The following is a 10,870-nucleotide window of genomic DNA, read 5'->3' as shown; positions in this document are numbered from 1 at the left end:
TGGTCTCTCCAAGGCTCTTACGCTCAAATTAAATTTGACCCACTGCATGATTGAGGAGGGTTTGGGTTGAAAATCGCCTTTTACGAGCTCTACCAATTTGCTGAAAGTCTTTGAATTGGGATTGTTTGGGACTGTCAAACTACAGATTAAATTATAGGTTTTACTCCCACAGGCGCTTCGGATAATTGCTTTCCATTTTTCCTCCACCATTATTTTGTTTACTTGGATAAAGAATCCAGGGCATTGTATATATTTATTCCAATTCTCTGTGGATGAGTCAAAGAGGTCAATCCTGCCAAAAAGTGGCATACCTGGAGAGTATTTTCCCTTTCTTCTGTTGAAACAAGATACTCACATTCACAGGATAAGGGACAGCGCCCAAACCAATTTATCCTCGTTGCCGGTTGTTATAGACTTGATTTTCCAGACAGATTCCTCATAAGAAACAGTGAACCTTATTTACCGGGCTTCATCAGCAGTTGCACGCTTCCATTAGGACCCACAACTAGTCACAAACTCCATCACAGGTTCCCCGTGCTTAGGGCTGATTCGTTCACACTATCACATGATACTACATAGTGCAATAAATCTTAAAGCTACAGTCATTACATTCCTTAAAGATACAGTTACTACAATCCTGTTTTGCTGAGGAATGTGTCTGCAACCCTGTAGCAAATAGTGGTTCCGCAAAAAGCCATTGGAAATCTGTAACAGTGATGCCAGGTGAAAAGGGGATCTGCCAGCCACAACTTTAAACCAACAGCCTCAGCTGAAGACCCAACGCCTCTGGCTACAGTCAGTGAATCTTTATTCACTTCTCCTTTCCATTTGCATTTTACTTGGCCAAGATTAACATGTGATACTCGGTAAAGTTGTATTCTTTTATGCATGCTTGGGGTTTAAGTAAGCGTTTGCTCACATTAATGGTAAGAAGGGTGTATTTGTACGTTTTTAATATTTTTTACCCTGGTGGGTTTTAGTACAATGAAACTAATCCCTTATGTGTTTAACTCAAGAATGCCTGTATGACATATTTCTTACAAGCCTGCACATGATCAAGAACGGACTGAATTGGCAATATCACATTCTTTTTAAATTCAAGCCTCTGTTAGAACCAAATGGAGAGTGGGAAAGAGAAGAGTCTGTTTGCTCCTCACCTGATCGTAACAGATGGAAATCTGCTGCCTTTACCTAGTCTGACCTACCCATGGCTCCTGACCCACACCCATGTGATTAATTCTGAACCCTCTCTGAAATGGCCTAGCAAACCACTCAGTTAAACGTGCTACCCGCTCGAGGACAATTAGGGATGGGGAATAAATGATAGCCTTTCTACTGACACTTACATTCCAAGAGCAAATTTTTAAAAAAAACATCAATGCTGTGTTTCAAATCATAGAGTTTTCCTACATTTGGCTAGATAATTAATTTACAAAAAAAATTGTTTTTCAAAAGTTTGGGCAAAAAGAGTTTTCAAAGGTTTGTTAGTACATAATAGCCAGATTTTTCCCAGCACCGTGGATCCAATTATATTTCTGAGTATCTTGCAATGTGTATCAAGGAGAATCCTAGGGGCTTCTGATCATTCAATAAGAAAATCAAAAATGAAGAAGTGGGAATTCCAAACATCAAAATAGACAATAGAGTCATAGGTGATCCTAAGGGTAAAGCAGAAGCACTAAGTGATCAATTTTTTAGTGTATTTACCATAGAAGAATTAACACACATTCCCAGGTTAGATGGTGACCACCTACCAGACACACTAAACCTCAACATAAGTAAAGAGGGTGTTTTGAAATTATGGCTAGAAATAAATCCAAATAAAGCTCTGGACCCAGATGAAATCCATCCCTCAAGTTTAATGTTAGCAGCTAATGAACCACTTCCAATATTGACTACTCTCTTTCAAGAGTGAATCAACACCGGCTACCCACCAGACCAACGAAGACAAACTAACATCAATGGCATATTCAAAAAAGGAGATAAAAGTCAGACAGTACTACAGACCCGTATCTCCTAACTCAGTCATTTGCAGCTTGCTTGAATATATTGTCCATTCTCATATTATGAAGCATTTTGAAGCTCACAGTATCAAGGTAGATAGTCAGTATGGTATTAGGACACAAAGTTCCATGAAACGCAACTTGTACAGGCTGTCAATGGCCTAGCTTCAAGAAACAGATGAAACTCCTCACATGGCAATACTAGATTTCTCAAAATCCTTTGAAAAAGTTCCTCATGAAAAGTTCTCATCCAAACTCCAGGGAAACATTACTAAATTGGATCTGGCACTTCCTTACCAACAGAAGACAAAGAGTAATACGTGATGGGGAATCATATACTCTCAGAGGTGTCCTCTCCAGAGTGCCCCAGGGAACTGTGTTGGGACCTTCATTCTTCTTCACATGTGCAAACGACCTACCCAACAAGTTAAAAAAGCAGGGTTCAATTATTTGCAGATGGCTACAAAACTCACAATCATATCAATTCACTGTAAGATGGTCTTCTGGAATTCCAAGGAGATGGCACTCAATGCCAAAAATTATGTCATGTGCATAATAGCATAAAGAGTGAAAGAGAGTGGACCCAGCGAGACTTCATAAACTGGAGAAGGGGGAGCAAAAGAGAGAGCGGACCCAGTGAGACTTGAAAAGCAGCGCGAGGGGAGCGAGAGAGAGACCAGACAGTGAGACTTCATAAAGCAGTGCGAAGGGGTCCAAGAGGGAGACTAGACCCAGCGAGACTTCATAAAGAGGCGCAAAGGTAGCGCAAGAGAGAGCGCAGCCCGGCAAGGCTTCATAAACCAGAAGGGGGAAGCGAGACAGAGAGCATACCCAGCAAGACTTGAAAGCAGAGCAAGAGGGAGAAAGGGGACCCGCCAAGGCCCAGCCTGTTGACCGGCTGAGTTCTGAGAAAATCAAAGTGTGATGTCACAGAAAAACAGGTAAGTGATTAATTGATGCGTATTTTGCTTCTTTATCTTTAAAAGCTCAAGTAATTCATTAGTAATTGTAAGGTTTTATTGCTAGTAGTAAGGTCTACTGGCAGTATTAAAGCTTATTATTAATAGTAGGCTTTATTTACTTTAATTAAGAAAAATAAATTAATCTACACATACTGAAGATAGTAGAGTAGGTGATGTGTTGCAGCTGCAGAATGTGGGTCTTCCTGGACACCAGTGTGATTCAGGTCAAACACATCTGCAGTGAGTGTCTGTGGCTCAAGGAGCTTCAGCGCAATGAACTGGAGGCTGAGCTACAGACACTGCGATGCATTAAGGAGGGGGAAAATTACCTGGACACTTTGTTCAAGGAGGCAGTCATACCCATTAGGAAAGGGTTGTATGATTTTGTCCAAGGTCAGGGACAAGAGGGTATTGCTCTGAATGAGGAAGATATGGGGAGTGAGAAGGTAGGATTGGAGGATCCTCAGCTTTTGCAATTGTCTGACAGATTTGAGGCTTTTGCAGTTGTATGAATGAGAGCAGGGGCTGCAAGATGGATGAGTGGCCTGACCATGGCACGATGATACAGGAAGCTATTCAAGTGGCGGGAGTAAATAGAAATGTAGTGGTAGTAAGAGATAGTATAGTCATGAGGAGACACAGTTCTCTGCAGACAAGAGTGAGAGTTCTGGAAGCTGTGTTGCCTGCCCAGTGCCAGGGTTCAGGACATCTGCTCAAGGCTGGAGAGGAACTTCTAGTGGGAGGGGAGGATCCAGTTTTCATGGTCCATGTAGGTACCAATGACATAGATAGGATCAGGAAAGAGGTTCTGCATAGGGAGTATGAACAGTTAGGGGCTAAATTAAAAAGCAGAATCTCAAAGATTAACCTTTGGATTGCTACCTGAGCCACAAGCAAATTGGCTTCGGGTAGATAAGATCAGAGAGATGAATGCATGGCTCAAAGACTGGTTTGGGAAAAATAGGTTTTGATTCATGGGGCACTGGCACCAGTACTGGGGAAAGTGGGAGCTGTACCATTGGGATGGTTCTTCATCTGAAGCTTGGACTGGTGTTCTAGTGAATCATATAAGTAGGGCAGCAGAGAGGACGTTAAACTCAATAGTAGGTGGAAGGGATCATGTGAGAGGAGATGTGGTAAATCAAAGGGAAACAACAAGGTAATAGAGCAGGGTAGCAATCTGGGTAATGTCAACCAGTGTGTGACAGGAAGGGAAAGAGTACACAAATTTATAGTGCACCAGTAGCTAAGGCCATAGATTGCAAAAATGCAAAAAGAAAAGTCAAAGGCTCTGTATCAGGATACCTGCAACATTCACAACAAAATGGATGAATTGTTAGCACAGGTGAAATAAATATATATGACCTGATAGCCATTACAGAGAGCTGGGGGAGAATTTTCTCCCCGTCTGGACGGGAGCGAGCACAGGCTGCCAATTAAGGCCCGCCCACCGTGACACACACCTGAAAAGCACTGAGCGCTCCCTGTGCAGGCGGGGGGAGGAGCCTGAGTCAGGGACTGCAGTCTTTCTGCACACGAAAGAGAGCAGAAATCTCCCTGAGGCACAGAGCTACCTCAGGGAGATTAGTTTGATCTTTAAAAATGTTAATAAAGACAAAAAAATGTTTTTAAGACATGTCCCCTCATGTGACAGTGTCACATGAGCTGGGACATGTCAAGGAATTTTATTGAAAAATTTTATTAAACTTTAAAAACCTTCATGAAACCTCATCCTGCCCATGGATGAGGTTTCATGATAAATGCAAAGGTTGCTTGGGGTCTTCGCCTGCCCGCCAACCTTAAGATTGGACAGGCGGTTCAGTTAAGTATTTTAATTGATATTTAAATGACCTTTATAAGCATTTGACAGTGCAGCGGGCGCGCAGCCGACTCCAGTACACACCTGCTGAGCTGAATATCTGAATGACGCACGCCCGAAGTCACTGCACGTCATTTTACGTGTTGGCAAGCGGGGCCCAGATCCCACTCACCGACCCGAAGGTTCTGCCCATGGTTACAAGATGGCCAAGGCAGGTACCTGAATATTGAATGGTATTTGACATTTCAAAAAGACAAGAAGCTAGGAAAATGTGGTGGGATAGCTTTGTCAATTAAGAGTGTCATTAGTGCAGTAGTAAGGAATGACCTTAGTTTAAAAGAGCAAGATATAGGATCAGTGTAGGTAGAGATAAGAAATAGGAAAGGTAAGAGGTCACTTGTGAGAGTAGTTTATAGGCCCCCTCACAATAGTTGCACCGTAGAACAGAGCATATAGTAATAAATAAATGGGCATGTAAGAAAGGTACTGCAATAATCATGGGTGTCTTTATCCTACATGTAGATTGTTCAGATCAAATTGGTAAAAGTAGCTGGCAGTTCATAGAGTTCATAGAGTGTAACAGGGAGAATTTCTTAGAGCAGTATATTCTAGAGCCAACCAGGGAGCAGGCTATTCTAGATCTGGTAATGTGCAATGAGACAGGGTTAATCAATAATTTCTGAAGACGGGTCATATTGACTCGAAACGTTAACTCTGTTTCACTCTCCACAGATGCTGTCAGACCTGCTGAGTTTTTCCAGCATTTTCTGTTTTTATTTCAGATTTCCAGCATCTGTAGTATTTTGCTTTTATTTTAATCAATAACCTCATGGTAAAGGGGCCTCCAAGTGACAACGATCATAACATTATAGAATTTCATGTTCAGTTTGAAGGGGAGAAGCATGGGTCTAAGGCAAGTGTTTTAAACATAAATAAAGGTAACCATAAGGGTTTGAAGGCAGAGCTGGCTAAAGTGAACTGGAAACTAGGTTAAAAGAGGACAGTAGAGATGCAGTGGCAGAATTTCAAGGATACATTTAATAACTCTTGTTATGTTGTGCCAGGCGGTCCAAATCCATGAGGGAAACTTGGTCATGCTATCATAATTGTTTTGTAATTTGTATTCAAGATGAGTTTGTGTGTACTGAATTCAGAAGTAATAAGTCCACCATTAGAGATTTTAAAAATTAAAATATTTATTAACAAAATATAAAAGATTTCAAGCACATACATAAGACTACAATCAATTACTACGATAATAACCCCCAAAAATCCTAATTATCCTGACCTCCAGTTACACTCCCTTTAAGGCAATGGTCCAAAATAGATTGCAGACTTAAAGCAAACTTAAAACAATACTCTGGACAATGAAATTCCAAATGGCTTTTCCCCAACTTCAGTTTCTCTAGATAGCGGACTTATGCACAAATGCTGGAGGCTTCATTAAGGCTATTTTGCAAATTCTGTTAGATCTTACATGGCCTTCTGACACATAGTCTTTCATTCTCCTTTATTTATGTTTCTCTTTTTTTTAATATTTAAATTCTACTGTTCCATATGTCTTTGAAACTGTATCTTCCTCACAATATAAAAACTTTCATGTTACCATTATATATTATCAGTAACCTTTGGGAAAAAATAAACACATTCCTTAGCCTTGCTTATCTCGATAGTTGTAAATGGACTAAGATCCCTTTGAAATTCAAATATACCTTCATTTATCTAAAAATGCAAGTTCCCTTCTCACTTTACATGCTTAGCCAGCATCCATGTTTACTCATTAGCATTTGATGATTTCAAACTTGTAGTCTACTTGACTCCAAAAGTAATTAAATCACACACAGACCCAACTATACTTACCCCAAAAAACTTATTTCACAGTAAACCTGAAAAATGTTCTGAAAATTATTATACTTGCATCACACTCTCAGCAAAGATTTATCCCAGTGAGAAAGAAAGGCTCTTTGAGAAGGAAGCATCATCCATGGCTAAATAAGAAAGTTAAGAATTGTATCAAATTGAAAGAAACACTGTGCAAATTTGCAAAGATGTGATAGGTCAGAAGATTGGTCAGATTTTAAGAACCAAAGAATAACTAAAAATATAATAAAAAAGGAAAAAGTAGCAAAAGAGAGAAGGCTAGTTCGTAATATGAAAGTATTTAAATAGAAAAATAGGAGCTAAAGCTAGGGTTGGTCCTCCAGAGGGTAATTCTGGGGAATTGATAATGGAAAACAAGGAAATAGTGGAGGCACTAAACAGATGTTTTTCGTCTGTCTTCACTGTAGAAGAATAAGAAAACTTTCCAAAGCTACATGAAAATCAAGAGGTCAAGGGGAGGAAGAAACTTAAAACAATCACTATCACAGGGGAAAACTATTAGACCTGAAGTCTGACAAGTCCCCAAGACCAGATGGCCTACATCCTGGGGTCTTAAAGGAAGTGGCTAGTAGAGGCATTGGTTAAAATCTTCCAAAATTCCTTAGATTTTTGAAGGTCCCAGCAGACGGGGAAATAGCCAATGTAACACCTTTGTTTAAGAAAGGAGACAGATAGAAAGCAGGAAACTATAGGCCAGTTAGCCTAACATCTGTTGTAGGGAAATTGCTAGAATCCATTACTAAGGTGGTTAGAAAGCCATAAAGTGATCAGGAAGAGTCAACATGGTTTTATGAAAGAGGAATGGTGTTTAACTAATTTATTAGAATATTTGAGGAAGTAACAAGCAAGGTGGATAAACCTGTGTGGTGTGGTGTACTTGGATTTCCAGGGAGAGAATTTGCTACACACAGCCATTTTAAGTGAGTGGGCCAATTAAGGCCCACCCAGCATGACGTGCACCCAGAAGTGCTCAGCACTCCCTGAGCGGGCGGGGGGAGGAGGGAGAGTCGGGGCCTGTGCTCTTTCGTGCATGCACGTGAAAGAGCGCAGAAATATCTCTGAGGCACAGAGCTGCCTCAATGAGATTAATTTGATTTGCAAAACTTGAAAAAATAATTTAAAAAAATACTCAGACATGTCCCCTTATGCGACACACATGAGCAGGGACATGTCATTGAATTTTAATAAAAATTTTTATTACAGTTATAAACCCTTCATGAAACCTCATCCCGCCTGCGGATAAGGTTCCATGAAAAATGTAAAGGCCGCCTGGGCACGTTGCCTGCTGCCAACCTTGAGGTTGGACAGGCAGCCCAGACAATCAGCTTAATTGGATTATTAACGGCCTTTACAGGCCTTTGACAGTTCGACGGGCGCGCTGCCGAAACCGGTGCACACTCGCCGAACTGAAGATCAGAATGACGTGCAATGACGTCGGGATGCATGCCTGGCGTCACCGCACATCATTTTATGCATCAGTTCTAACAACCCCTGCACGCCGACCAGAAGATTCTGGCCCAGAAGGCATTTGGTAACGTGCCACAAAGGTTACTGCATGCTTCACAACTGCCTTTAAAAGGCGTGTACCTGGCGAGCTGAACTTCGAGGGAAACAGGGAGGTGAGTGCACACAATCTTGCACAGCACTCATGAACATTGCCCATAGGACGTCAAGGAAGAGGCACAGCGCATTTGTGGGGAGGGGGGCACAGAGAAGTCACTTTTTCCTGGCTGGCTTTCAATGCAGTGCCAGGGCAAGAGATCCATTGCGGGTGAGGCTGGGGGCGGTGGGGAGTGGTGGCAAGGCTACACAGACTGAAGGAAATACACAGCCACATGCTAAGGGGTGGGGACAAGTGGAGGCAAGGCAGCAGACTGAAGGAAGTACACACAGATATGCCGTGGTGGGCGGTGGTTGGTAGAAAGGGATGGGGAAGCAACCATGTACTTGGAAAACCTTGTCAAAAGTGAGCATTCGTCTGCAGCTGAGACCTTTCGCTGTACTTCATTGACATGCTTGGAGTCGGGCCTCTGAAGCATTTCTGTCCACTCAAGCAACTCAAAAGCATGAATGCTCCAGAATTTTTCACCCCTCGGGCACCGACTGAAAATTAATGTGCATTTTAGGAGGGGAGCAGAACAATTGACCAATTGGGCAAGTTGTAGAATCCTCTTGTGAAAGGTGTCCATGGTGCAGTCACTGGTGGAGGTGCTCACAGCCCCTTGCAATGTCTTTATTAAGGTTTGGACCAGTATCCATTATGGTTCTAGCTAAAAGTGCAGCCTTGCAGTGGGGTTTAGGAAAATGCCCGCACCTGAGCTGAGAGCACTGTATGCAGTCCAGTGGGCAAAGCCGCCGCCAATCAGCCAAGTGGAGTGGGCGGAGGATGGTGGGGTTTCGGAAAGCCAATGAGCACACTACATACTGACCATCTAAGTGGTGGCCAGTGCTTTCCTACATGCGTGAAGGGGCCTTCAGACTTAACCAAGAGGGGTTCTTAGGACACAGGTACTAACCCATGTGCCCCTCTCTTTCAAACTGCAGGAGGAGAACACCAGGATCATGGACCCTGGTGATTTAGTGGTCTGCCTCATGGCTTACAGGGAGCAGAGAAGAAAAAGATGGGTCTGGCGGAGGCACCTGGCTCAGCAAAGGGAGGAGCACCTCCCTCAAGAGGAAGGGCCGGCAGGTCCTGCTGTGCATGAAACTGATGATCCACAGAAAGCATCGCTCATAGGCACTTCACTAGACCCGGGGTCTAGAGACAGTGCTTGTCATTGCTGCAGGTGACTCAAAACCAGTGTCACCGAAGACTGTGCATGTCGAGGGAACTGGTCGGTCACATATGCCACCTGCTGCAGGACTTGGCACCATGGGGAAATGGAGGGCATCCATTGCCAGCAGCCACGAAAGTGACTGCGGTGCTCAATTTTTATGCCAGTGGCTCCTTCCAGGACTCCACAGGTGACCTAAATGGGATCTCCCAAGCCTCCACTCACAAATGTATCCAGGCAGTCACGGACAGAACTTTGTGCATTTTGCCCAGGATCAGGAAAGCCAGGAAGCAAGAGCACTGGGAATTACACAGGTCTCATGTATCCCACAGGTGCAGGGTGCCATTGACTGCACTCACATGGTGCTTAGATCTCAGTGGCAACAAGCAGTCAACTACGTCATCCATAAGGGGTTCCACTTGCTGAATGTTCAGCTGGTGTGCGACCACCATAAATGCATCCTACAGGTCTGCGCATGATTCCTAGGGAACATCACGACTCCTACACCCTTAGCTTATCTCAGATCCCTGACATTTTCCAGGGTCCACAGAGGCTGCAGAGTTGACTTCTGCAGTCAGAGTGGCGGTTGAGGACTTCACAGGTCTCTGTGGCATCCAGAAGACGTCTCAGAGATGCATCACTGAATCGGGGTATTGCACTCTTCTTGGCTTTTGGGGCCATGTCCTCACCAGATGTCATGAAAATATAATCATTCTCATAATATTATTGTGACTTAATATAAAAGTGGGTGAATAGTAGGGTTTGGATTAGTTTCTCTGTGTGCCTGTGGGGTATTTAATTGAATTGGAGAAATTGGAGACTTTGAGTTTTCAAAAAGAAACTAGGTTTGAAATGCTAAATGCATAAACATGGCTGAAGTTTTAGAATGTGAGGTGTAAGGAATATTTGTATTTTTAGATAAACCAAAATAGTTTGAATTTCAAAGAGATGATAAGATGTTACACCTAACCAGAAGAAGCTAAGCCAAACAGTGTGTTTATTTTTCCCAGAGGTTTTGTTAAAATTAGTACTATGAAAAGATTTATGTTATGAGAAAAGCAAAGTTGCAAAAACATATGGGAATAATGGGATTTGCATTAAAAGGGAGAAACATGTATAACAGAGATGAGATCATATATAAGGGAGAAGGCATTCTAAGATCTACCACAAGTGTGAAAAGCCACCAGCCTCTGTGCATCAAGTTGTTGCCTACAGGAACCGAGGCTAAGAAAACTCACTTTGAATCTCACTGTCCAGGGTATTGTGTTGTTTTGCCTGGGTTTGTTTAAATCCATTTGTTTTTACTGTTGCCTTAACAGAGGAGTAACTGGGAGCCAAATTAATTAGAGCATTTTAGGAGTTACTATGGTAATAATTTGTAGACCTATGTATGTGCTTAAAATCTTTTCTTTTATTAATATATGTTTAATT

The sequence above is a fragment of the Carcharodon carcharias genome, chromosome 9, assembly GCF_017639515.1.
Source record: "Carcharodon carcharias isolate sCarCar2 chromosome 9, sCarCar2.pri, whole genome shotgun sequence".
Lineage (NCBI taxonomy): Eukaryota > Metazoa > Chordata > Chondrichthyes > Lamniformes > Lamnidae > Carcharodon > Carcharodon carcharias.
The sequence above is the reverse complement of the archived record's forward strand: the minus strand, read 5'-3'. Positions refer to the sequence as shown.